At 49.4% G+C, this 27,512-nt stretch overlaps 1 protein-coding gene and 1 long non-coding RNA gene across 2 annotated transcripts in view; one reads left to right on the forward strand and one right to left on the reverse strand.

Annotated features, from left to right (window-relative positions):
* Window positions 1-27,512, forward strand: part of LOC140399083 (neural proliferation differentiation and control protein 1-like) — a 271,068-nt gene that overhangs the window by 107,517 nt on the left and 136,039 nt on the right. The window lies entirely within an intron of this gene.
* The window catches only part of LOC140399084 (uncharacterized), a 43,722-nt gene continuing 38,953 nt past the window's right edge, over window positions 22,744-27,512 (reverse strand). The window contains exon 4 of the long non-coding RNA XR_011937621.1: window positions 22,744-24,346. This is a non-coding gene — a long non-coding RNA (uncharacterized lncRNA). The remainder of the gene's footprint in view (window positions 24,347-27,512) is intronic.

Genomic DNA, 27,512 nt, shown 5'->3' on the forward strand with positions numbered 1-27,512 from the left:
AAGCATTGGGAAGACTGATGTGGTAAAACAGGATAAGTCAGTGGAGTTTGTTAAAATGGTAAAGGAAAGCCCAAGTGAAGTGAAGGAGGTGCAAAAGATTGTACCGCCTGATCAAGTGGTGATTGATAAGAAGGTGCCAGATGTATTTAAAGAATTTGCTTGTGTGGTAAAGTTTACTCGTGTATCAGGAGGAGCAGGTAAAGAAGTCACAATTTTAAGAGATACGGGAGCTAGTCAATCTTTAATGGTAAGAGATGAGAAGTTATGTAGTTTGGGAAGAATGTTGCCAGAAAAGGTGGTAATATGTGGAATTCAAAGTGAGAGGAAGGTGTTCCATTATATAAGGTAAGGTTGGTGGTGAAGTGGTCGTTGGAGTAATAGATAAACTATCTTGTCCAGGAATACAGTTTATCTTGGGTAATGATATAGCGGGATCACAGGTGGGAGTGATGCCTACTGTGGTTGATAAACCAGTGGAAAATCAGACAACTGCAGTGTTGAAAGACGAATATCCAGGGATTTTTCCGGATTGTGTAGTACAAGGTCGCAAAGTCACAGGTTAAGACAAGAGGAGAAATCAAAGAGTGAAGATGACGTTGAAGAGCAATTATTGGAAACTATTTTTGATCAGATGGTTGAAAAAGAACAAGAACAGGTGGAGGATAAGGCAGATTTTTTTGTTGAGGAAAATTGGTGGAGTTACAACAGAAAGATGTAGAAATAAAACGGATGTATCAGAAAGCATATGTGGAAGAGGAATCGGAGTGTATACCAGAGAGTTATTACCGTAAAAGTGATGTCTTGATGAGAAAATGGAGACATTTACATATGCAGGCAGATGAAAAGTGGGCAGAGGTTCATCAAGTAGTATTGCCGGTAGGGTATAGAGAGGGGGTGTTGCGAGTTGCACATGAGGTACCAGTGGGAGGTCATTTGGGAATAAGGAAAACTCGAGCTAAAATCCAGAAACATTTTTATTGGCCAGGACTACACAAAGATGCAGTTAAATTTTCTCAATCATGTCACACATGTCAAGTGACAGGGAAATCTCAAGCAGTGATAAAACCAGCGATTTCTTGGCATGAGTGGATTTGATCGAACATTTGTGAAAAATCTTTGTAGCGTGGTTGCTCCACTGATAGACTTGCTGAAGAAATGTTGAAAGCTGTGATTACCAATGCTCCTGTGTTGGAGAATTGTGATTAGATTGAACTAAAGAATCTGACTTTAAAGAGAAATGCCGAGGCGTAGAGAAATGGATGGATCGTGCAGAGACCTTCTTGTTCAAAGAGACTGTCAACCGAGAAGGATTCCAGTTGGAGGAAGAAGAAAAAAAAATGGACTATATTATTATACCTGTTTGCGTGTGTTGCTTTTTTTTAAAATGAAAAAGTATATTTACTGTGTGCATTTCTTAAAGGATAGTGAAAAGTTGAAAAATGAAACCATCTTGAAGTTGATGGTTTATTTTTTTTTTCTTGGGGGGGAGGTGTCATGTGAGAGTACCTTTAAGAAATGGGTGTTTATTACTGCAGTGATGTCAGAGTGGGTGGAGCTGGGCTGTCTGTCAGCTTATTACTTTTGCTTTAGGCTTTTTGCTGCAGGGTGGGTTTGGTTTCATTTTAGTTTTGGAGAAGCTGCAATCGCAGCAGGATGTGTGTGAATCTCTGCAAGCTTATGAATGTCCATTTGCTGATTTCAATGTGGTAACTTCTCAGTAGTGAATTTAAACCTGAGATTTTGTTTTAAGTCTTACGAATGTTAAAAGGAAAGTAAGAATTACTTAGTGTTGTATTCTTTGGGGTTTGTATTTGAATTGATGGTTGCTAAGATGTTCACTGTATGTTTTAAAAAGGTTAACTTGAGTTCATAGAATAAACATTGTTTTGCTTTTAAAAAATACCTTTCCAATTCTTGAATCACACTTGAAGAGTGGGCCGTGTGCTCCCCATACCCCAATCTATTAAAAGTTGTGGGTCAGGTGAACTCCATGATACATTGGCCCAGAACAACATACCTCGAGGAGTAGGCGCCACTGAGGAGTGGTTAATTGGGTAATAATTAAAAAGTTATTATGAACAAAATACTTAAGTCTTTGTTTTGTCATTTCTAATGGGAGGAATGATGCTCACCTCCCAACCCCCTTCCTCGCACTGCCCGGCCCCAGAGTAGGAGGAAAGAAAATACTGATGAGGGGGAGAGGCAGGAGGGTGCATCTTGATTTTAGATTAAGGCATTTTGTGGCCGAGGATTATATATATTTTAAGATGCAGTATTAAATTTTAGAACTGCGTTTCAGTGGCTGTTTCTTCCATAGCACCCCTCCAGTGCAGAAGGAGGCCATTTGGCCCATTGAGTCTGCATCAACCTTCTGAAAGAGCACTCCGTCCATGCCCACTCCCACGCCTGATCACCTGCGCATCTCTGGACACTAAGGGACAGATGTAGTATGCCTAATCCATCCAACCTTCAAATCTTTGGACAATGGGGGGAAACGGGAGCACCCAGAGGAAACACAGACACAGGGACACTGCTTAATTTGCATTGTGATATTTCTGTGATATTTCCACTCACTTGACTAGGTTACCTTGAAACTGCAAACTGCACAATCTCGGTTGGCACTGAAAAGACAGTTCAACAGCTGTTTGCATTCATTTTAAAAACATTTCATAACCGTCAAAGATTTTTTTTAAAACCCTAGCTAGCTGTCAAAATGGAGTATGGGCCATTAGTAACATATTTGTTTCAGCTTATGGGCTGTTGTCATGGAGACAATTTCTCTGCATATGCCAAGATCCATTATCCAAAGCAAAAAGGCTTTTTCAGAGTGAAATAAGGTGCTCCGCTCCAGCCAAGTGAAATTGCCTAAATCCCTAAGGAAAAATAGACGATATTTTAACGGCCTGCATTACTTTGTATGTAGTTTGTTTGCATTGCCATTAGTTTTATGCTTGGAGGCAAATTTTGCCGACAGTAAATGGACATGTTTTTGTTCCTGTATGCTTCTCCACACTGCTCCCCAAGGAAAAGGAGCAAAATGAAAATAGTGTTTATTGGGCGCAGTGCACTTTGTGTCTCCTGATATGCAGAAAGGAAAAAAGCACTGATAGGTGACCAGTTATATGGCTTCAGGCAAAATGTGAACTTTACTTTAATTGCGACTCAGAATCCCCATGGTGTAGAAGGAGGCCACTTGGCCCATCAAATTTGCACTGACCCTCCACTGAGCACCCCACCCAGGCCCCCTCCCCCGCTCAACCCCTGTACACCTACTCGACCTTTTATTTTAAAAAAATTAGAGTACCCAATTGATTTTTTTCCAATTAAGGGGCAATTTAGCATTGCCAATCCACCTAACCTGCGCATCTTTGGGTTGTGGGGGCGCAAACAGTGGGAGAATGTGCAAACTCCACACGGACAGTGACCCAGAGCTGGGATCGAACCTGGGAACTCGGTGCTGTAATGCAGCAGTGTTAACCACTGCACCACCAAGCTGCCCTCACCCACTCGACCTTTGAACACTAAGGGGCAATTTAGCATGGCCAATCCACCTGACTTGCACATTTTTGGACTGGGAGGAAACCGGAGCACCCGGAGGAAACCCACACATGGGAGAATGTGCAAGCTCCACACCGTCGCCCAAGGCCATAATTGAACCTGGGTCCCTGGCGCTGTGAGGCAATGGTGCTAACCACTGCCACCTTATAGAGCTCACAGCCAGCCAAGCTGCTGCTTGCAATATAATTAGATGCACTTGATAACTGGTATGTTGTAATTGGCCTCGGCTAATGCCTTAGATCACCTTGCAGCCAGTGTGTCCCTCATAACAGACACTCGTTGTGAATGTTTTAAATTGGATTCCAGACTCCTTTGTCTTCTTAGCTTCGACCAGTATATCAAAACAGTTTCTACTCTGAGCTGCAAACATCAGACTAGATGCCCATACTGATCCGCTGATTACTACATATACCCAACACACAGTGCATAGTGGGGTGTTTGTAACTAATGGTATATCATGGGAGATGAACTTATCAGCCAGTAGAACTGAATAACCGTTGTTGCATACCCTGCTGATTGCTATAACTTGGTGCAACGTGAGCCACACAAGAATTGCTCCTCTTTGACCAATTTGCAGAAAATAGCGCAACCGTTCTACAGGCTTTTAAATTTGACTTGAAATCTTGTTTCTTAGCTATAATGTTTGGAGCCACTTATGTGTCTCAAGGTGCTGACTACAGTTGCTCTAGAATTCTGTTTTGCCTGGGACCTTAGTCGAGCCGTTTTAAAGCCAGTGCTGATGTACGTTGTGTGGGAGGATTTGTATAAATAGAACACAAGATCAATTGGATATAATTATTTTTAAGATTGATCTGTTGTTTTACAGAAAGTATGATGGTATTGTTCAGTCTTTGCAGCAGTTCATTGTCAGAAGAAAGAGGGTTTGTAATTAATCCAGGCAGCAAAGCTTTAAATAAACCAATGTTTGAATGTAGCCTTACACAGCAACCAAGGCTATTTTGACAAATCTTGTTGCCAGAACAATGCAAATGTTTTTTCTTGCTTTAAATTTATTCAAAAGACATTTATTTCTCATGAATACTCTTAAATGAGGATCTTAATCTCGGAATGTTAATTTGTTGGAGTGACGTTCTTTTTATCATCTTGACCTTTTAATCGACTTGTATCATGGGATCTTTAAACAACACAGCATGGAAAGAGGCCACTCAGCCCAGCCTGTGCTGGCTCTTTGATAGAGTGATCCAATTAATCTCATTCCCATATCTCCCCACCCCTCCAAGCTGTGTAACTTATTTCCTCCCAAGTACTTCAAATTTGAGATATATGTTACATAAATAGAGTATGACCCTAAATGAGATTGGGGTTTTGAAAAAGCAATTCAGTTAGACCTTCTGATGAAAAGTTTCTCTCTCTCTCTCTCTGATGACTATTTCCAGCTTGTTATCCCACCTCAACCCTGCCCTGGTTTGGATTGGTAAAGTTGGCAAAAACCATCTCTGAAAAGAATTTGGCAATTTCGTAAATGAGGAATATATGAAGGAGAGTATGGGGAAAACAAACAACCATTGCTTTTGGGATTAAAAAATGCCAGCATTGAGTTTGCATTGTGGAACGACTATTACCTAGGCTCTTTCCTTCTGTCAGTAGCAATCTCTGAAGATAGAGGTTGCAAGAAAGGCCATTAACAACCAAAGCATTTAAGGGCATGATGGGTTTATGGGGTGCAGACAGGAAAGTAGAATTGAAACCATGACCTCATCAGCCATTTTATTGATGGTCTTGTGTTCTTATTTCTTAAAATAATAAAAACTGCACATCAAACAAATAAATTTGATATTGCCCCACCTGTATAAACGAGACATCAATCAAGTTCTGTAGCATGTTCTGCTGGTCACTTGTTAATGTAGCACTTGATAACTTGCATTTTTTTAAAGGTTATGCTTTGGCATGAATAATGTTATTAAACATGGAGTTGCTTCCTGTTTTGCATTTTGGTGTCACTGTGTCACTGCTAGTTCCTTTGAAACAGTCTAGCTGGTGTTCGCAGTCTGCTTGTTGCCTACTGTTGTTGCCGATGTCCTAAGCACCAGTCCTTTATTTGAGAATACAAACAATATACTGTTGGTTCAATATGTTGACTGTTGCTTCATTGTGAATGCGTTTAATTGTACATTTTGACTGGTAAATAAGACACTCCAGCTTTGGTTGCTTTTGATTGCTAAGCACGTCTCCAGAGAATATACGCATGATGGTGTGCTTGAATTATATACAGAGCCACGTTGTTTGCATTATGAAGCAGATCACAAGCTATTGCTGTTTAAATAATCCAGCCTCCCTCTAGTTCTGCAGCGTCATTTTTAATTTGAAACGTTAGCTCTGTTTCTCTCTCCACAGATGCTGTCAGACCTGCTGACTATTTCCAGCACTTTTATTTCCGCAGTTTTGAACAGGCGCCGGAGTGTGGCGACTAGGGGATTTTCACAGTAACTTCATTGCCGTGTTAATGTAAGCCTACTTGTGACACTAACAAGGATTGCTACCGTGGAAATGCATGTCTAAAACCGGTTTTACATGGTGACTTTATTATTCCTTGTTTTGTCAGGTTTTTACTTTAGCTCTTGCTCATTTCAAGTGTTGCTGAATTCAGTCAGATACGAGTCCTCATGGGCATTGCCTTTTCAAATGGCTTTCTTTGTTTGCTGTTGGCTTCACATTCTTATTCAATTTTTTCTGTCTTGAAGCCTAAGGGGTAAACTAATTTCTTGAATTCTTCCCACCTGGATTTTCATATTTTTTTGTTCTCTCAAAAATATACTTTATTTGTAAAATTTATGAATGTGGGGGTCACATGGTTGCATTTCACAAGTTCGGGCTCTGCTCTTGTTTTAATCTGTTGTTTCATCCTGGTGCACATTCCTTTCTTCTTTATTCTTGGTCAACATGGCCTGCGCCATATCCAAGTTCCTGATTCGTCTTTTTATGAGAAAGAGCTGAGAGAAAAATGCTTAAAACCTTGTTTTCTTTGTGGCAGTCAGAAGGAGCTGGGGTGGGGTCCAGCTGCAAGTGGCGCAGTTGCTGCTGAACGAGCTCTCACCTTGGCGGTGCTGCGTGAATCGGATGATGGATGCCTTCGAAGATGTTGCCTTGGTGGAAGATTGGAGGGGTGGGCGGGGGACATCCCGTCTCTGGCGAGAGATGGGAGATGAATTCCAAACTGAGTTTGAGAATTGATGCCATGCTTTCATAATCTTGATTTGGTGGCTGGCTGCATCAGGTTTGATGGAGCACAACACAGCATTTACAGTGCAGGAGGAGGCCATTCGGCCCATCGAGTCTGCACCGGCCCTTGGAAAGAGCACCCTACTTTTTTTTGTAAATTTAAAGTACCCAATTTATTTCTTCCAATTAAGGGTCAATTTAGTGTGACCAATCCACCAGGATCACTTTTACAGTCACTAGTAATACTGTCCTTTTTATTTATTTATTTATTAAATAAATTTAGAGTACCCAATTCATTTTTCCAATTAAGGGGCACCTTATTGTGGCCAATCCACCTAGCCTGCACATCTTTGGGTTGTGGGGGAGAAACTCGCGCAAACACAGGGAGAATGTGCAAACTCCACACGGACAGTGACCCAGAGCCGGGATTGAACCTGGGACCTCGGCGCCATGAGGCAGCAGGGCGCCACTGCGCCACCGTGCTGCCCATCCAAGCCGTGCTTGACACCTTTGTGGAAATATATCTCTGCCTCAACCTCAAGAAGACTAAAGTCCTTTACCAACCTACCCTAGGGCACGATCCCATCTCTTCCTCCATCAAGATCAATGGAGACACCCTACCAAACATGGAACATTTCCCAACCTAGAGAGCCACCTCTCATTGATGCGAGAGGAGATCCAATGTCGTATCCAATCTGCCTGCGCCTCCTTCGGGCACCCAAGGACGAGAGTCTTTGATGACTGACATCTGTGCTGACACCAAGAACCTAGTGCATTGTCATCCCAACTCTTCTGTACTGCTCAAACTTGGATGACGTACAGACACCACCTCAAGACCCTGGAGAGGTACCATTAATGCTGTCGGAGACTGATTCTTCACATCAACTGGAGGACAGTCATACTAACATCAGTGTCCTTGAAAGAGCCAAGAACACCAGCATCGAGACCATGATCATCCAAAACCAACAGCACTGGGCTGGCCATGTGCTTAAGATAGAGTCATGACTGCCAAAACAAATCTTTGCACAGTTCAAGGAAGGCATCCAAACAAGAGGAAAACAAATGAAGTGCTTCAAAGATGATACCTTGAATGCTTACCTCACAAAATTCAACATGGGTGTCAATGCCTGGGATACCCTTGCTCAAAAGAGACCTCCTGATTGAAGGAGCACAATTCTTTGAGGACACCCAACGACCAGGGGAGAACCTGAAACGAGCCTGAGAAAGGAATGCCAGCGGTCTACAGTCTAAGGACCCACTCCACCTCCCAGAAACACCTGCCAAGTGTGTGGTCGAAGAGGTGTCTCTAGGATCAGGCTCATCAGCTGAATAATCCCCAGAACCCATGACCTGTAACAGAGTTTCTTGGTGGACAACCATACTTAGTAACGAGTCATTGCCGAAACAGTCTGTGCTGGGTGGCTGTGCGCAACTGGGACAGCAGCTGGAGCACCAGAGTTGGCCTTGTTGACCTTGGGCAACATTTTATTTGGGTTCCCACTTCTTTGCCGCCCTGGGTTCCCACTTCTGATTACTATCCAGTAACTGTGGCTGAAAACCATGCTAGTGGGGATGGAATGGGATTGGGTCTAATTGTGATGCCCAATGGCCTGCCAATATTCAATGGTTGCACTAATCACTTGGGTGAAATGTCATTTGTGGACTGAATATTCTGGGAATGCAGACAGCTGCCCCCGCCCGGAAGCAAAATCGACCCGGAGCCAACCTGCTCCATGCCGGACTGCCCCACAGTCATAAAAGCACAAAGGCAGTCCTGGAAATGTCATGAACGCATTAATGGGTGCTGCCAGGACTGCAGAAGGAGCGATGGATCCCTGGAAACTGCCAAGTCCAGGATCGTGAGCAGCCAGGGTTTTGACCGGTTATGGTGGGTGTCGTGAGTTTTAGGCAACAGGCGGGTAGGAAGAAATGGGAGTGTTTTTACATAGAACATACAGTGCAGAAGGAGGCCATTCGGCCCATCGAGTCTGCACCGACCCATGTTAAGCCCTCACTTCCACCCTATCCCTGTAACCCAATAACCCCTCCCAACCTTTTTGGACACCAAGGGCAATTTAGCATGGCCAATGCACCCTAACCTGCACGTCTTTGGGCTGTTGGAGGAAACCGGAGGAAACCCACGCAGACACGGGGAGAACATGCAAACTCCGCACAGACAGTGACCCAGCGGGGAATCGAACCTGGGACCCTGGCACTGTGAAGCCACAGTGCTAGCCACTTGTGCTGCCCAAGATCGAGTGTTCTATCTTAAAGGGGCCAACCCGATTTGCGGAGGGCAGCACCAGAAGATAGAACCATTTCCCCACCCCTTTCCTTTGCACCCGTTGAAGAATTTATTTTTAAAATCCGGCTTTCAAATGTTTAATGGCATGGGCAGCCTGCTTCATTATTATTGGGTGGCGAATGTGGACAAGGTGCGGTGGTGGTGGGAAGGAGAAAGGGGTAGAGTGGGTTAGGATGGAGGTGGAATCTTGTAAGGAGTCTAGTTTGAGGGCTATGGTGACGGCAGCATTGCCAATGGCTCCGAGTAGGTATTCAGGGAGCCCAGTAGTGCAGTCCACGGTGAAGATATGGAATCAACTAAGGAGGCATTTTAGGGTGGAAGGTGCTAACGTCGCTGTGCGAGAATCATGGGTTTGGGGGGGGGGGGGGGGGTGGATAGTGTATACAGGAGGTGGAGGGATGTGAGGCTGTTCAAGGTGAGGGATTTGTATTGGGAGGAATGTTTCGCCAGTCTGGAGGAGCTAAGGGGGAGGGTAGAGCTGCCGACGGGTAGTGAGTTCAGGTATCTACAGGTTAGGGACTTTGTACAAAAGGTCTGGAAGGGGTTCCCTCGATTGCTGGGATACACCCTGCTGGAGCGACTGCTGCTTCCGGATGTGGAAGGGGAGGGAACAATTGGGGATATATATAAGTGGCTGCGGGAGCAGGGAGGCGTGTGGGTGGTGAAGATCAAAGAGAAATGGGAAGCGGAGTTGGGAATGGAGATCAATTGGGGAGTATGTAGTGAGGCACTGCGAGGGGTAAACGGGACCTCCTCTTGTGCAAGGATAAACCTGATACAGTTTAAGGTGGTGCACAAGGTGCATATGACTCGGGCGAGAATGAGTAGGTTCTTTCAGGCGGTAGCAGATGTGTGAGAGGTGTGGGCGGGGGTTCAGCGAATCATGCACATGTTTTGGGGTTGTGAAAAATTAGGAAGATTCTGGGCGGGAGTGTTGGCGGTCTTAGCCAGGATAGAGGTGAACTTTAGTGGCAATATTTGGTGTTTCAGAGAAGCCGGAGCTCATGGAGAGGAGGAAGGCCGATGTCTTGGCCTTCGCCTTTCTGATTGCACGGCGATGAATTTTGCTGGAGTGGGGGTTGGCATAGCCGCCAGGGGTAGCAGCATGGTTGGGTGACCAGTACGACTTCCTGTGGTTTGAGAAGATAAAGTATGAATTAAGGGGCTCAGCAGGGGAGTTCGAGAAAAGTGGGGGATGTTTTTGACCGTGTTTGAGGAGCTGTTCCTCGCGTTGGGGGGCGGGGGGGGGTGAAAAAGGAGGAAAATCTGTACAACCTGTATAGTTGATTGTTGGGAAGGATGTTTTCCGGATTGTTTATTTGCTGTAACTACTTTGATACAAGTTTGAAAAAAATGTCTTTATATTTTAAAAAATAGTCAATTGGCTTGGCAACTATCCTAACTGATCTTTTGATTATCTCTTTTAATATGGTGGGTGGGCTGCTGCTTTCGGCACCTGCCTGACCCTTGTATTATGGATACGAGCTTGGGGATGAATGGGAATGTGGTAGCCTGGGCACCTGCTCTACCTTTGCATGCCACCCCTGCTGAAAACCCTCTTGGTGGGGATACATTAAAATGTAGCCTGTGCTTTCAGTGTCTGGAACTTTTCCCGAATTTCCTTGGCACCCTTACCTAATTTCCTCGGCACAAGTCCGTATCTTCAGGAGAGGAAAAAAGAAAGTGCAGATTGTGGCGGGGAAGAACTTGAAAGGGATAACTAATGCCGAATTCTACACCCTTGACCTGCAATGCAAAGTTTTCTGAATCGCTTGAACCTCCTTCCCCCAATAAGCCCCCTCTCCACCATTTTGCCGCATTTCTAGCATTAGTTTTCGACATTCCATGAACCTGCAGTCTGCATTCTAGAATGTCATCCACTGCTGTACTATATGCTCCCCAGTGGCACCAACTGAAATCATGTCACATATTAAAAATTCACCAAAAGGGCAGCACGGTGGCGCAGTGGTTATCACTGCCTCACAGCGCCAAGGTCCCAGGTCCGATCCCGGCTCTGGGTCACTGTCCGTGAGAAGTTTGCACGTTCTCCCCGTGTTTGCATGGGTTTCGTCCCCACAACCTGACGATATGCTGGGTAGGTGGATTGACCACCCTAAATTTCCCCTTAATTGGAAAAAATGAATTGGGTACCCTAAATTTACAAAAGACAAACAAAATTAAAAATTCACCAAAACCACTGCATTTACCTCATGTTGTATTGAGTTTGGCATCATTAAGCACTTCTAATGTTGCAGAGGCTCTTGTAGCACACAATGGTCTCTATATTGAAAGGTTATAGGTGAATGAATGTGTGCCTCTGAAAGTTGAAGACTAGCCCCAATTCGAATCCTTACAGCTTTTCATAATGTCTGTTAAAGTGGCTAGTATGTTAAATGTTAGTACAGATTAAAACTTAAATCATCAGGGAACTGCATGATGCAATGATTTTGTGTCTGTATCCTAACACCCATCAAGTTCCTGTTCACCTACCATCCCAATGTTTGTTGACTGTTATTGGCTCCTGGTCAGACAACACTCCGATTTTTAACATTCTCATCCTTGTTTTCATGATCATGACCTTTCCCTTCCTTTCCCTACCTCCAGTCCGATAGCTCTTTTGAGATCTTTGCATTTATCATAGTTGTGACCTCTTGTGGATCTCTTGTTCCGTCATTGGGGCCTTCAGCCTCCTATGCTTAAAACTCTGAAATTTCCTCCCTTGATCTCTCCACTTCTTTTGCCTCCTTTAAAACCCTTCTTCCTACCTTTTTGACCAACTTGGCCAACTTGCGTGCTTGATGCCAAATTTGATTTTTCCTGTGAAGCAAGTGATGTGCCATCAATGAACACAAGACGACTAGCGAACATAAGTCTTCGGTGGAGGATCCGAGGTACACTTCGAAGCAGCTTAGCCAGTGCTCGAATGTTGCAGTGGCGTCGACTGCCTGTGGGTCTAGCTCCAGGCGATCAGGCTTGAGCGATGAATTCATCTTAGAAGTTTAGTTTATTAAATTGATGTGCCATCAATGAACACAAGACGAGTAGTGAATGTAACTGAGGCTTTAATAAACTAAACAGAAAGCCTCCTGGCCTCTGATCCTGAACTGGGGCAGAGGCGGAGACTAGCCACCTTTGTACGAGCCCGAGGGGAAGTGGAACCATCAGGTAGTGGTTTACCACATTACATGTAATACAGTAGCAGTTTACCACAATACACATTATATACAACAGTGGTTTACCACATTCACCCCCTATTTTGTTTTTTAAAAAGAGTCCAGCGGGGATGAAGTGGAGTCTTGACCTTCCACCGTGATCGCCTCAGTCCCGGCTGTGGTGTGGGCACCGGTGTCGAGACCTGTGTGTCCGGGAGCGTGTTGCCCTCTTCACCCAGTAGTTGAGTCGGTGGTTGGGGGGGGCGGTGTGTGGGTGGGGGTGGCGGTGATGGTCGCCCGTGGGCCTGCAGGTGCCAGATCTTGAAGTAACTGTGTAGTGGTGGAGGGAGATGGTGTAGGGTTGGGGGTGGTGGTGATGATCGCTGGGGAACCTGCAGGTGCCAAATCCCGGAGGGAGACTGTGTCCTGTTGCCCATCATTATGTGCCATGTAGGCATATTGTGGATTGGCATGGAGGAGTAGGACCTTCTCGACGAGGGGATCTGATTTATGACTCCTCGCATGCTTCCAGAGGAGGACGGGCCCTGGGACTGTCAGCCAGGACGGTAGCGAGACCCCGGAGGTGACTTCCTGGGGAAGGCAAACATAGGTTCGTGAGGGGTCTCGTTGGTGGCAGTGCACAGGAGTGACCGGATGAAGTGGTCCCAAGGTGACGGCCCCCAAAGGTAGCGCGTGGCGGGTGGCAATGGAGATGGCGTTGGAGAGGGTGCTCCCATGGGTCGCGCGCGGCGGGCGAAATCAAAGATGGCGGCATCCACGGGTCGCACATGGCGGGTGGCGCGGCAGTTGGGGGTGGCCCCGGCAGGCAGCGCTGCTGGGCCTAGGGGTTTTAGGGAGAGATTGGGCCTGGCAGGCTTTCGCAAAGTGGCCCTTCCTCCCATACCCATTGCAAGTCGCGTTCCGTGCAGGGCAGTGTTGTCTGGGATGCTTACCCTGGCCGCAAAAGTAGCACTTCGGGCTTTGTGTTTTGGCGGGCTGCTGCGCGGCACAGGCTTGCGCCACACTCTAGTTGTATGATGGCGGCGTCCACGAGGGTGCCGCGTGGTCGGAGGTGTAGGCCTCCATATTCTGGAATGCCACCTCCAGAGAGTTTGAGAGCTGCACTGTCCTGTGAGGTCGAGTGTACCCCCTTCTTGCAATCGCTGGCGGATGTAGTTCGATTTAATGACTGTGCCACAGGCGTCACTGATCAACCGCTCCGTGTGTTGGGTAGCCAATACCGCCTGGCAAGCACTGTTCCGGCCGAGTAGCCGCAAGGCACGCAGGAATTCGGCTTGTGATTCCCCAGGGCATTGTCGCCTCGTGGAAAGAAGGTGCTTAGTATACACCTCGTTTACGGACTTTACATATTGTCTCTTCAGCAGCATTATCGCCTCCGTATACGAGGGGGCGTCCCTGATGAGAAGGAAAACTTGCGGGCTCACCCGTGCGTTGAGTATCTGCTGCTTTTGGAGGTCGGTGAAGTCTTAGGTGGAGGATCTGAGTTACGCTTCGAAGCAGCTTAGCCAGTGCTCGAATGTTGCAGTGGCGTCGGCTGCCTGTGGGTCCAGCTCCAGGCGATCAGGCTTGAGCGATGAATTCATCTTCGAAGTTTAGTTTATTAAATTGAAGTGCCACCAATGAACACCAGACGAGTAGTGAACATAACTGAGGCTTTAATAAACTAAACAGAAAGCTTCCTGGCCTCTGATCTCGAACTGGGGCAGAGGCGGAGACTAGCCACCTTTATACCGAGCCCAAGGGGAGGCGGAGCCATCAGGCAGTGGTTTACCCCATTACATGTAACACAGTAGCAGTTTACCACAATACACACACTATATACTACAGTGGTTTACCATAGCAAGTTGGGACATTTTACTACGTAATATAAATGCAAATTGTTGCATACTGGCTTTGGTCATTTGCAGTCTGGCATGGAACCTAGTCCAACCTGATGGATTGCAACTTGCCTCTATCTATTGACTGCAAAAAGCTGTTAAATAAGCTATGGAAGTCTAATTCTGTGGGCATAATCGATCAGTACAAAACTTCCACAACTCGGTCAATTAGCCACGTGATTGTGGGAAAACAAAGAACAACAAAGAAATGTACAGCACAGGAACAGGCCCTTCGGCCCTCCAAGCCCGTGCCGACCATACTGCCCGACTAAACTACAATCTTCTACACTTCCTGGGTCCGTATCCTTCTATTCCCATCCTATTCATATATTTGTCAAGATGCCCCTTAAATGTTCCTATCGTCCCTGCTTCCACTACCTCCTCCGGTAGTGAGTTCCAAGCACCCACTACCCTCTGCGTAAAAAACTTGCCTCGTACATCTACTCTAAACCTTGCCCCTCTCACCTTAAACCCATGCCCCCTAGTAATTGACCCCTCTACCCTGGGGAAAAGCCTCTGACTATCCACTCTGTCTATGCCCCTCATAATTTTGTATACCTCTATCAGGTCGCCCCTCAACCTCCTTCGTTCCAGTGAGAACAAACCGAGTTTATTCAATCGCTCCTCATAGCTTATGCCCTCCATACCAGGCAACATTCTGGTAAATCTCTTCTGCACCCTCTCTAAAGCCTCCACATCCTTCTGGTAGTGTGGCGACCAGAATTGAACACTATACTCCAAGTGTGGCCTAACTAAGGTTCTATACAGCTGCAACATGACTTGCCAATTCTTATACTCAATGCCCCGGCCAATGAAGGCAAGCATGCCGTATGCCTTCTTGACTACCTTCTCCACCTGTGTTGCCCCTTTCAATGACCTGTGGACCTGTACTCCTAGATCTCTTTGACTTTCAATACTCTTGAGGGTTCTACCATTCACTGTATATTCCCTACCTGCATTAGCCCTTCCAAAATGCATTACCTCACATTTGTCCGGATTAAACTCCATCTGCCATCTCTCCGCCCAAGTCTCCAGACAATCTAAATCCTGCTGTATCCTCTGACAGTCCTCATCGCTATCCGCAATTCCACCAACCTTTGTGTCGTCTGCAAACTTACTAATCAGACCAGTTACATTTTCCTCCAAATCATTTATATATACTACAAACAGCAAAGGTCCCAACACTGATCCCTGTGGAACACCACTGGTTACAGCCCTCCAATTAGAAAAGCATCCCTCCATTGCTACCCTCTGCCTTCTATGGCCTAGCCAGTTCTGTATCCACCTTGCCAGTTCACCCCTGATCCCGTGTGACTTCACCTTTTGTACTAGTCTACCATGAGGGACCTTGTCAAAGGCCTTACTGAAGTCCATATAGACAACATCTACTGCCCTACCTGCATCAATCATCTTAGTGACCTCCTCGAAAAACTCTATCAAGTTAGTGAGACACGACCTCCCCTTCACAAAACCGTGCTGCCTCTCACTAATACGTCCATTTGCTTCCAAATGGGAGTAGATCCTGTCTCGAAGAATTCTCTCCAGTAATTTCCCTACCACTGAAGTAAGGCTCACCGGCCTGTAGTTCCCGGGATTATCCTTGCTACCCTTCTTAAACAGAGGAACAACATTGGCTATTCTCCAGTCCTCCGGGACATCCCCTGAAGACAGCGAGGATCCAAAGATTTCTGTCAAGGCCTCAGCAATTTCCTCTCCAGCCTCCTTCAGTATTCTGGGGTAGATCCCATCAGGCCCTGGGGACTTATCTACCTTAATATTTTTTAAGACACCCAACACCTCGTCTTTTTGGATCACAATGTGACCCAGGCTATCTACACCCCCTTCTCCAGACTCAACATCTACCAATTCCTTCTCTTTGGTGAATACTGATGCAAAATATTCATTTAGTACCTCGCCCATTTCCTCTGGCTCCACACATAGATTCCCTTGCCTATCCTTCAGTGGGCCAACCCTTTCCCTGGCTACCCTCTTGCTTTTTATGTACGTGTAAAAAGCCTTGGGATTTTCCTTAACCCTATTTGCCAATGACTTTTCATGACCCCTTCTAGCCCTCCTGACTCCTTGCTTAAGTTCCTTCCTACTTTCCTTATATGCCACGCAGGCTTCGTCTGTTCCCAGCCTTTTAGCCCTGACAAATGCCTCCTTTTTCTTTTTGACGAGGCCTACAATATCACTCGTCATCCAAGGTTCCCGAAAATTGCCGTATTTATTTTTCTTCCTCACAGGAACATGCCTGTCCTGTATTCCTTTCAACTGACACTTGAACGCCTCCCACATGTCAGATGTTGATTTGCCCTCAAACATCCGCCCCCAATCTATGTTCTTCAGTTCCCGCCTAATATTGTTATCATTAGCCTTCCCCCAATTTAGCACATTCATCCTAGGACCACTCTCATCCTTGTCCACTAGTACTTTAAAGCTTACTGAATTGTGGTCACTGTTACCGAAATGCTCCCCTACTGAAACATCTACCACCTGGCCGGGCTCATTCCCCAATACCAGGTCCAGTACCGCCCCTTCCCTAGTTGGACTGTTTACATATTGTTTTAAGAAGCCCTCCTGGATGCTCCTTACAAACTCCGCCCCGTCTAAGCCCCTGGCACTAAGTGAGTCCCAGTCAATATTGGGGAAGTTGAAGTCTCCCATCACCACAACCCTGTTGTTTTTACTCTTTTCCAAAATCTGTCTACCTATCTGCTCCTCTATCTCCCGCTGGCTGTTGGGAGGCCTGTAGTATACCCCCAGGAGGCCTGTAGTATACCCCCAAAAGTAAGTGCATTGAGGAGACTGGTGCTCCTGACCTGAGAATGGGAATGAGTTTCCATCCTCCGTACTAAACTGAAATAAGAACAGAAAATGATGGAAATACTCAGCACATCTGGCAGCATTGGTGGTGAGAGAAACAGAGTTACCGTTTCATGCTGATGATCTTCCGTTAGGAAAGGTTTTGCACCTGTCTTCCAGCAGCAATATTTACTTTCCCAACATTTCCACATGGGTTGTGTTCAAATTCATGCAAGCATTCTGATCAAAGAGGTTTGATACCCTTGTGTCCGTATCCTTGGCGTTGCAATAGGTTACTTGGAGACACCTGAAACCATTATACAGTTGGTCGCAAAATATGACTGAAATTTACAATGACGAATTCTGTTAAGCTGCTTGATGGCATATAAGTGAGCTATAGAAACTAGGCAATGCTAGATTTGATGCCACACTTACTGGCCGGGTGTTGAAAAATTGGCCTCAGCACTCTTGGTCAAGGAAGGGGAAAATTCAGCCCAAGTGCCTGACTGATAAGCAAATAGCCTACTGACATCCCTTGTGTGGGGACAGTTCAATTGGGTGAGGGACAGAAAGGGAACTAGTGACAATATATCCCAGAACGATTAGGTGCTCGAAGAGCAACCAGAAATTGATCCTCTCGTCTTGAGCCATTTAAAAAAAAAAAAAAAAAAAAAAATGGCAATTTTCACTTTGCATTGAGTTTTACTTTGAACCTAAGATTTTCCTTTGTGATCCTATTTTTAAACAATTGTCGTTACTGAGCCTATCTGAGCCTATTTGTCATTTATTGGGAATAATGTTTGCTGACATTTTTCAAAAGATTGTGCTGGCGGCTTTCCCATTTTAACAGCGGTTGCTGTCTGGTCCAGTTAAACTCTCAGACAAGTATTGACAAGTGTCTTGGATTTGTTATTATTAGTATGTTGCAGTGCTTGGCATTCTTATTGGTTTTATTAATGGGTGAATCGGTGAAACTGGACCCCCAAACCACCACCACAAACCGGTTAACCGCGGCGAGAATGGTGGTATCTGCATAACTTGCTGAGGAGATGCAAGTCTGCGATTATAGTATACTAATGAGCCTCTCTTCCTCAGACTCTAGCAGCCATTTAAATTTAATGCTTACTGGGTAGGTCTCCCATGACTGGGGTAAGGACCAGTTAAAGGAAGTGTGGGAGCAGTCAGGTCATGCAAGTAAATGCTTTTTATGGTATTGCTATGGGTCAGAAGGAGCAAGAGAGCTTCTTCCACGCATAGCGCCGCAGTCAAACCCTCTTGTGTTCACCACCAAATGCCACCACCAAACACATCTTCCCTTCACTCCATCTGTCAGCATTCCCCAGAGACGGTTCCCTCCGAGATAATCAAGTCCACTCCTCCACCATACCCACTACCTCTACCATCACCCATGGCACCTTCCCATGCAATCGCAGAAGGTATAACGCCTGTCCCTTTACCTCTTCCATGCTTAACATCCCAGGCCCAAAACACTCATTCCAGGTTAAGCAGCGTTTCACTTGCGTCTCTTCCAATTTGGTCCACTGCATTCGATGCTCCCAATGTGGTCGTCTCTGTATCGGAGAGATCAAACGCAGACTGGGTGATCGCTTTGCTGAGCATCTTCCGTCTGTGTGCATTCAGGACCCTGACCTTCCGTTGCTTGCCATTTTGGCACACTACCCTGCTCCCATGCCCACATGTCTGTCCTTGGCCTGCTGCAATGTTCCAGTGAAGCTCAACACAAACTGGAGGAACAGTCAGTGCCTAATCTTCCTGTTAGGCACGCTACAGCCTTCTGGTCTCAACATTGAATTCAACAACTTCAGATGATCAGCTCTACCTCACCCATTTGTTTTCATCCCATTTCATTTTAACTGTCTTTTACCATTTCTTTCTTTCTTGTCTTTCTTAATATATATTAACCTCCCCCCACCATCTTATCCACCTTTCCTTACCCTTTCTCCTCATTGCTTCCCCCTTCCCCTGCCCCCCATCTACAGTTCATCCTCTGATGTTAGTTTCTCTGCTGTTTGGCCTTTCACACCTTTTGTTCTCTCTGGGGACGGCCATTAGCACTTTCCCCTTGGTTTCTGTGGCTATGAGCACCCCGTTTCTCTGGGTTTCTGTGGCTATGACTCATCTTTCATTCTTACTCCACAGCATAAATATTTCCCACTTTCTCTGTTAGCTTTGACAAAGAGTCATCGGACTCGAAACGTTAGCTATTTTCTCTCCCTACAGATGCTGCCAGACCTGCTGAGATTTTCCAGCATTTTCTCTTTCGTATCAGATTCCAGCATCCACATTAATTTGCTTTTACCCTCTGTGTTCATCTTGTGAAGTGCTGATTATGATGTTGAATGTCTCTATTAAACTTTTCACAAATCTTTTTTCTGGTCCAGGATCAATCCCAGCCTGAAGTCCCTCACCCTGGTACTGTTTTAGTGAATCTCCTTTGAACCACCTCTGAGCTCTTGCAGTTCCCAGAATTTAATAATAATAATCTTTATTAGAACATACAGTGCAGAAGGAGGCCATTCGGCCCATCGAGTCTGCACCGACCCACTTAAGCCCTCACTTCCACCCCACCCCGTAACCCAATAACACCTCCTCACTGTTTTGGACACTAAGGGCAATTTATCATGGCAAATCCACCTATTGTCACAAGTAGGCTGACATTAACACTGCAATGAGGTTACTGTGAAAAGTCCCTAGTCGCCACATTCCGGCCCCTGTTCGGGTACACGGAGGGAGAATTCACAATGTCCAATCCACCTAACCTGCACGTCTTTGGACTGTGGGAGGAAACTGGAGCACCCGGAGGAAACCCACGCAGACACTGGGAGAACGTGCAGACTCAGCACAGACAGTGACCCAAGCTGGGAATCTAATCTGGGACCCTGGCGCTGTGAAGCAACAGTGCTAAACACTATGCTACTGCGTCGCTCGCACAGTGTAAGAGGGTGGGGAGCTGGTGCAGGCTGCTATAAATTGGACCCTCTATTCCAGTTATGGTCAAACCAACAAAAGACTTGGCATGATTTCCTTGCTGTTGTACTTTGTGCCTGTCTCACACTGTCTCGCCGTCCCCCACATGCTGTCTCTGTCGTCCCCCCCGCGCTGTCTCAGTACCCCACGCGCTGTCTCTGTCCCCCCCCTGCCCGCGCTGTCTCTGTCCCCCCCCCCGCCCGCGCTGCCTCTGTCGTCATTCCCCCCCATGCTGTCTCTGTCGTCCGCCCCCGCTCAGTCTCTGTCGTCGTTCCCCTCGCGCTGTCTCTGTCGTCGTTCCCCCCCCCGCGCTGTCTCTGTCGTCGTTCCCCCCCGCGCTGTCTCTGTCGTCGTTCCCCTCGCGCTGTCTCTGTCGTCGTTCCCCTCGCGCTGTCTCTGTCGTCGTTCCCCTCGCGCTGTCTCTGTCGTCGTTCCCCTCGCGCTGTCTCTGTCGTCGTTCCCCTCGCGCTGTCTCTGTCGTCGTTCCCCTCGCGCTGTCTCTGTCGTCGTTCCCCTCGCGCTGTCTCTGTCGTCGTTCCCCTCGCGCTGTCTCTGTCGTCGTTCCCCTCGCGCTGTCTCTGTCGTCGTTCCCCTCGCGCTGTCTCTGTCGTCGTTCCCCTCGCGCTGTCTCTGTCGTCGTTCCCCTCGCGCTGTCTCTGTCGTCGTTCCCCTCGCGCTGTCTCTGTCGTCGTTCCCCTCGCGCTGTCTCTGTCGTCGTTCCCCTCGCGCTGTCTCTGTCGTCGTTCCCCTCGCGCTGTCTCTGTCGTCGTTCCCCTCGCGCTGTCTCTGTCGTCGTTCCCCTCGCGCTGTCTCTGTCGTCGTTCCCCTCGCGCTGTCTCTGTCGTCCGTTCCCCTCGCGCTGTCTCTGTCGTCGTTCCCCTCGCGCTGTCTCTGTCGTCGTTCCCCTCGCGTTGTCTCTGTCGTCGTTCCCCTCGCGCTGTCTCTGTCGTCGTTCCCCTCGCGCTGTCTCTGTCGTCGTTCCCCTCGCGCTGTCTCTGTCGTCGTTCCCCTCGCGCTGTCTCTGTCGTCGTTCCCCTCGCGCTGTCTCTCGTCGTTCCCCTCGCGCTGTCTCTCGTCGTTCCCCTCGCGCTGTCTCTGTCGTCGTTCCCCTCGCGCTGTCTCTGTCGTCGTTCCCCTCGCGCTGTCTCTGTCGTCGTTCCCCTCGCGCTGTCTCTGTCGTCCGTCCCCACCTCAGTCTCTGTCGTCGTTCCCCCCGCGCTGTCTCTGTCGTCGTTCCCCCCGCGCTGTCTCTGTCGTCGTTCCCCCCGCGCTGTCTCTGTCGTCGTTCCCCCCGCGCTGTCTCTGTCGTCGTTCCCCCCGCGCTGTCTCTGTCGTCGTTCCCCCCGCGCTGTCTCTGTCGTCGTTCCCCCCGCGCTGTCTCTGTCGTCGTTCCCCCCGCGCTGTCTCTGTCGTCGTTCCCCCCGCGCTGTCTCTGTCGTCGTTCCCCCCGCGCTGTCTCTGTCGTCGTTCCCCCCGCGCTGTCTCTGTCGTCGTTCCCCCCGCGCTGTCTCTGTCGTCGTTCCCCCCGCGCTGTCTCTGTCGTCGTTCCCCCCGCGCTGTCTCTGTCGTCGTTCCCCCCGCGCTGTCTCTGTCGTCGTTCCCCCCGCGCTGTCTCTGTCGTCGTTCCCCCCGCGCTGTCTCTGTCGTCGTTCCCCCCGCGCTGTCTCTGTCGTCGTTCCCCCCGCGCTGTCTCTGTCGTCGTTCCCCCCGCGCTGTCTCTGTCGTCGTTCCCCCCGCGCTGTCTCTGTCGTCGTTCCCCCCGCGCTGTCTCTGTCGTCGTTCCCCCCGCGCTGTCTCTGTTGTCTCCCCCCCCGCGCTGCCTCTGTCGTTTCCCCCCCCGCGCTGCCTCTGTCGTTTCCCCCCCCGCGCTGCCTCTGTCGTTTCCCCCCCCGCGCTGCCTCTGTCGTTTCCCCCCCCGCGCTGCCTCTGTCGTTTCCCCCCCCGCGCTGCCTCTGTCGTTTCCCCCCCCGCGCTGCCTCTGTCGTTTCCCCCCCCGCGCTGCCTCTGTCGTTTCCCCCCCCGCGCTGCCTCTGTCGTTTCCCCCCCCGCGCTGCCTCTGTCGTTTCCCCCCCCGCGCTGCCTCTGTCGTTTCCCCCCCCGCGCTGCCTCTGTCGTTTCCCCCCCCGCGCTGCCTCTGTCGTTTCCCCCCCCGCGCTGCCTCTGTCGTTTCCCCCCCCGCGCTGCCTCTGTCGTTTCCCCCCCCGCGCTGCCTCTGTCGTTTCCCCCCCCGCGCTGCCTCTGTCGTTTCCCCCCCCGCGCTGCCTCTGTCGTTTCCCCCCCCGCGCTGCCTCTGTCGTTTCCCCCCCCGCGCTGCCTCTGTCGTTTCCCCCCCCGCGCTGCCTCTGTCGTTTCCCCCCCCGCGCTGCCTCTGTCGTTTCCCCCCCCGCGCTGCCTCTGTCGTTTCCCCCCCCGCGCTGCCTCTGTCGTTTCCCCCCCCGCGCTGCCTCTGTCGTTTCCCCCCCCGCGCTGCCTCTGTCGTTTCCCCCCCCGCGCTGCCTCTGTCGTTTCCCCCCCCGCGCTGCCTCTGTCGTTTCCCCCCCCGCGCTGCCTCTGTCGTTTCCCCCCCCGCGCTGCCTCTGTCGTTTCCCCCCCCGCGCTGCCTCTGTCGTTTCCCCCCCCGCGCTGCCTCTGTCGTTCCCCCCCCCCGCGCTGTCTCTGTCGTCCCCCCCCCCCCCCCCCGCTGTCTCTGTCGTCGTTCCCCCCCCGCGCTGTCTGTCGTTGCCCCCGCTCTGTTGTTGCTAACTTTTGGTTGGTTCAATTGGCTCTGTTTTATAACCTTTGCTCTCGAGTCGCCAGGTATCTTTATGATACCGCCCCGAGGTTCAAGTAATGATCAATAACTCAATACACCAATTAGTAAGATTCAAATCAAAGCACATTTATTTACACACAGTCAAATCTACTCATGCATAAACTCTACTTCTAAGCTATTTCTATCACTAACAGGCCAATACTTAGCTTCGGACTAGCCCACCAGGTCAGGGGAACAAATGGCCTTTCGTTCGGGTTCTGAGTCTGCGGGATTCAAAAGCTGGTATGGATTGGTAGCTAGGAGCGCCTACCTCATAGCGAGCGTTGATTTGGGACTTACATTCTTCGGCGACAGCTGAACAGGTCACTGTCAAGGGTTGGTTCGCGTTGCTGAGTGACCCTGTCAAGAAGGACGATTTGAACTTCGGGGCTTTACTTTATAGTCCCCAGGGGCTTCCCGCCTTTCGGGGCGGTCCCCGTACCTGGTTCCAAGTGATTGGACTTTGTTCCAATCGCTTGGTTCGATTTCTCCAATACTTGAGCGGTTCCCTGATCGATGGGCGGTCTTTAGGTGTCCGTTAACCTCTTTTGTGTTGCCTCCTGCTGGCGCCGAGGAGTCTGACTTGGCCTTGTTTCTCTCAAATGTTTAGATTGTTGCCGGGGATCGTGCACTAGTATGTAGATGGCTGCTACATTATTATACAGATGGCTGCTTGTATCGATGCTGTCTGGGCTTTTGCAGAGTTTAATACACAGTAACTTGCATCTGCTAGTTTCTGCCTGTGTTGGCTGAATTCCCTTCAGCCTTTGCTGTTCTCCATTTTACATCGGGAATTGGCCAACCCAGGTGGCTGCACTCCCTCCTTGTGATCCTAATGCGAAGCGCGAAGGATCACATAACTGCGTTGTTCTTCATTCCCTGACCCGGCGAGCACTCTTCTATGGCCTCGACACTGACCAGAACTATGCAAAAAAAATTTTAATTGACAATTCTGAGGGGTGCTCTGTCAAACAGGGACATGCATTACAAAATACGAAAATCGGTACCTCTAACTATCCTTAATAAACTACACTCACTCAAACATTCAATCATACTAACTTCCCAAACAAAACACACAAAATCATAGCAGCATTACACATTTTTCCTGGCATGGCAGTCAAGCTCAGGATTGTACAATCGCTCATGAAACATTTCTTTATTCACAAAAAACGCAAGCGAATATTCTTTATTACAGATCGCGGGGGTCGGGGGTCTGGTCGTATCCAAAAATAGGGGATCTTATCCTATATACCGGGGTGCGAGGGTGCGCGGTAGGCTCTCCTCCATTTCCTCAGACGAATAGTCTTCCTGTAACAGCCTCCCCGAACAGGCGCCGGAATGTGGCGACTAGGGGCTTTTCACAGTAACTTCATTTGAAGCCTACTTGTGACAATAAGCGATTTTCATTTTTCATTTCACGATGCAGCAGAGTATCGCCAATACTAGTAGGGATTCTATCAAGTAGGACAGGGAGTACCAGATTATAAACCTGTCACACCAAGATGGTGTGGTGCCGCTTGTGACTGGGCTCTGGGTGCTATGGGGAAGTGAATCATTAACCTGGGAGGGTTGAGGTCAGGGGGTTCGCGTGCAACCAAATGTCCATTATGGTAATGAGCCTCATGGTTGTTCTTCTCTCTTTTCTCTTCTCTTCTGTGGTTCTGGAGTTCTGTGGGATCAAGCATAGTGTCTGTTATTATATAGGTTTAATATCTCGTATGATAGCCTGTCTGTCCTTTAGTGCCAATTACTCCCTTTATAATAGGTCACTATGTGTGACTCGCTCATTTTTCTTTTAACCGAATATTCAGGACAAGACACACTTAAAAAATACTGAAACAGTGCGAGCCGTCTCGCAGGCTGTGCGATTTACCATTCAAATGTTTGAGGATCTAAATAGCAGAGGGTTGGCAACCTAAGGGTTACCTGAAAACAAACCAAAACTTTTTGAACAAAATTGCCGAAATGAGGTGCGTGTGGGCCGCGACTGATAAGATTTGGATGGAATCCCTGGGTAGGACGGTGACCAATGCCGTGTGTCCTCTACCCGAGCGTAGCTGACCAGAGGAGGGGTGTTCCCAGGCAGGGCGGGTCCCAATGCCGTTTCTCCACTGCCTGAGCAACCGACAAGAACGGGCAAGAAATGTAGTCATCGTGGGGGTTGCCGTATTGGTTCTACCTTCGAACCAGAAGAGCAGTTACGAACGGGGGTCTGTGTACCTGTCGACAAACTAGTTCCTCTGAACTGGCGTCCGAGACTAACTAGTTTCTCTGACTGCCAGTGGGCATTGGAAGGGTGGTGGCATGGGGCCCTGGATAAAAAAAATTCCGGTCTGACATACAACAATTAACAATACTAGTACAAACAACATTAAACATGCTGCAGGTTCCATCAGAAAATACACCGTTTTCTCCCAAGCGGTTCCTTTTAAAACATCATCTGGACACCTCAGTTATCGGTTGCGAACAGGGTCGCAAAGGGGTTCTTGTTTTGGGAGTCAGACTCAAAGTCGCCATCTTCTCCCGGATGCCAAACTCTCGAGTGTATCAGGGCTGATAGGGCTGCATGGTGTGATTTGGGATTGCTCTCGTCATTCCGGATGAGTCTGTATGAATTATCTCGGTGCAAAAGGTGGTGTCTAGCTCTGTGGGGACGGAATCGAGGTCGTCATTGTAGGTCGGTGGTGGGGTTTGTTTAGGAAAGTGATCGTGAAGGGACCACTCGAATCGTGGTCAGATTCGCTGGATGTGGGTCCTGTTGCATGGGGCTAGTAGGGAGGCGTGCTGTGGCTATTGTCCGAGTCCCAGTCGCTGTCGCTGCTGCTGCTGTCTGTGGGCGTTTTGGGGCGGAGTCTATAGTTCGGGGGTGGAGTCGGGGTTGAGTCCGTGGCTGGGCTGGACGTGTTGGGGGAGGGTAGGGTTACCGTGGCTGTGGGTGGGGTGTGGTGTGCTGCGTCGAGCATGATGTGGTGTGCGTGGTTAGACTGTGTTCCATATGCCTTGAGCTGGTTGATGTGGAACCAGGCAGTCTTTCCATTGGGGTACTTTATTTTGCAGACTGAAGGGCTTACTTTGTCCGCAATGGAGTACGGACCCGAATATTTAGGTGACAGGAATGTGCTGGGGCTGTATACGGAGAGCATGACTTGCTGTCCTACACTGAACTCAGTCGCATGCACTGTCTTATCGAAACAGGCCTTGCTCTGTTTCTTTCTTGTGCCCAATTTCACTGCGGCTGCTACCTGAGCCATTTTTACATTTTCCACTAATTGTTCTACTGCTTTCTCGTGTGTGAGGGCTGTCACTTCGGGGCTGGTCAAATCTAATCCCAATAAAAATTCTGTGCCTTTCATGGGCCGTCCGGTCATGAGGGTGTGTGGGGTGTAACCTCTGGAAGTTGAAACTGTATTTTGCAAAAACATCAGTGCAAAAGGGTGGACTGTATCCCAAGTGGTGTTGTTTTGCTGGACCATTTTTCTGAGGGTGGATTTTAGGGTCCGATTCATGCGCTCCACTATACCACTTGACTGGGGGTGCTATGCGATGTGGAATTTTTGGGTCATGCCAAATATCGTGAGGACGTTCTTCATGACACGTCCCGTAAAATGGGAGCCTTGGTCGGATTCAATGCTGCGGGGGAGTCCCCATCTCATAAAGATGTGGTGGGTTAGGATCTTGTGCTGCGTCTGTTGTCGTCCCCACCGCGCTGTCTCTGTCATTCCCTCCAGCGTTGTCTCTGTCGTCGTCCCCGCACTGTCACTGTCGTCGTCCCCCGCGCTCTCGTCGTCCCCCACGCTGCCTCTATCGTCGTCCCCCGCGCTGCGTCTGTCGTCGTCCCCACCACGCAGTCTCTGTCGTTACTCCCCGCATTGTCTGTCATTGTCCCCCGCGCTGTCTCTGTCGTCGTCCCCGCGCTGCCTCTATCGTCGTCCCCCATGCTGCGTCTGTCGTCGTCCCCACCACGCTGTCTCTGTCGTTCCCTCGCGCGTTGTCTCTGTCGTCGTCCCCCGCGTTGTCTCTGTCGTCGTCCCCCGCGTTGTCTCTGTCGTCGTCCCCCGCGTTGTCTCTGTCGTCGTCCCCCGCGTTGTCTCTGTCGTCGTCCCCCGCGTTGTCTCTGTCGTCGTCCCCCGCGTTGTCTCTGTCGTCGTCCCCCGCGCTGCGTCTGTCGTCGTCCCCCGCGCTGCGTCTGTCGTCGTCCCCACCGCGCAGTCTCTGTCGTTTCCCCCCTGCGTTGTCTGTCATCATCCCCCGCGCTGTCACTGTCGTCACCCCCCACCGCGCTGTCACTGTCGTCACCCCCCACCGCGCTGTCTCTGTCGTCGTCCCCCGCGCTGTCTCTGTCGTCGTCCCCCGCGCTGTCTCTGTCGTCGTCCCCCGCGCTGTCTCTGTCGTCGTCCCCCGCGCTGTCTCTGTCGTCGTCCCCCGCGCTGTCTCTGTCGTCGTCCCCCGCGCTGTCTCTGTCGTCGTCCCCCGCGCTGTCTCTGTCGTCGTCCCCCGCGCTGTCTCTGTCGTCGTCCCCCGCGCTGTCTCTGTCGTCGTCCCCCGCGCTGTCTCTGTCGTCGTCCCCCGCGCTGTCTCTGTCGTCGTCCCCCGCGCTGTCTCTGTCGTCGTCCCCCGCGCTGTCTCTGTCGTCGTCCCCCGCGCTGTCTCTGTCGTCGTCCCCCGCGCTGTCTCTGTCGTCGTCCCCCGCGCTGTCTCTGTCGTCGTCCCCCGCGCTGTCTCTGTCGTCGTCCCCCGCGCTGTCTCTGTCGTCGTCCCCCGCGCTGTCTCTGTCGTCGTCCCCCGCGCTGTCTCTGTCGTCGTCCCCCGCGCTGTCTCTGTCGTCGTCCCCCGCG

Source organism: Scyliorhinus torazame, chromosome 22 (assembly GCF_047496885.1).
Source record: "Scyliorhinus torazame isolate Kashiwa2021f chromosome 22, sScyTor2.1, whole genome shotgun sequence".
Taxonomy (NCBI): Eukaryota; Metazoa; Chordata; class Chondrichthyes; order Carcharhiniformes; family Scyliorhinidae; genus Scyliorhinus; species Scyliorhinus torazame.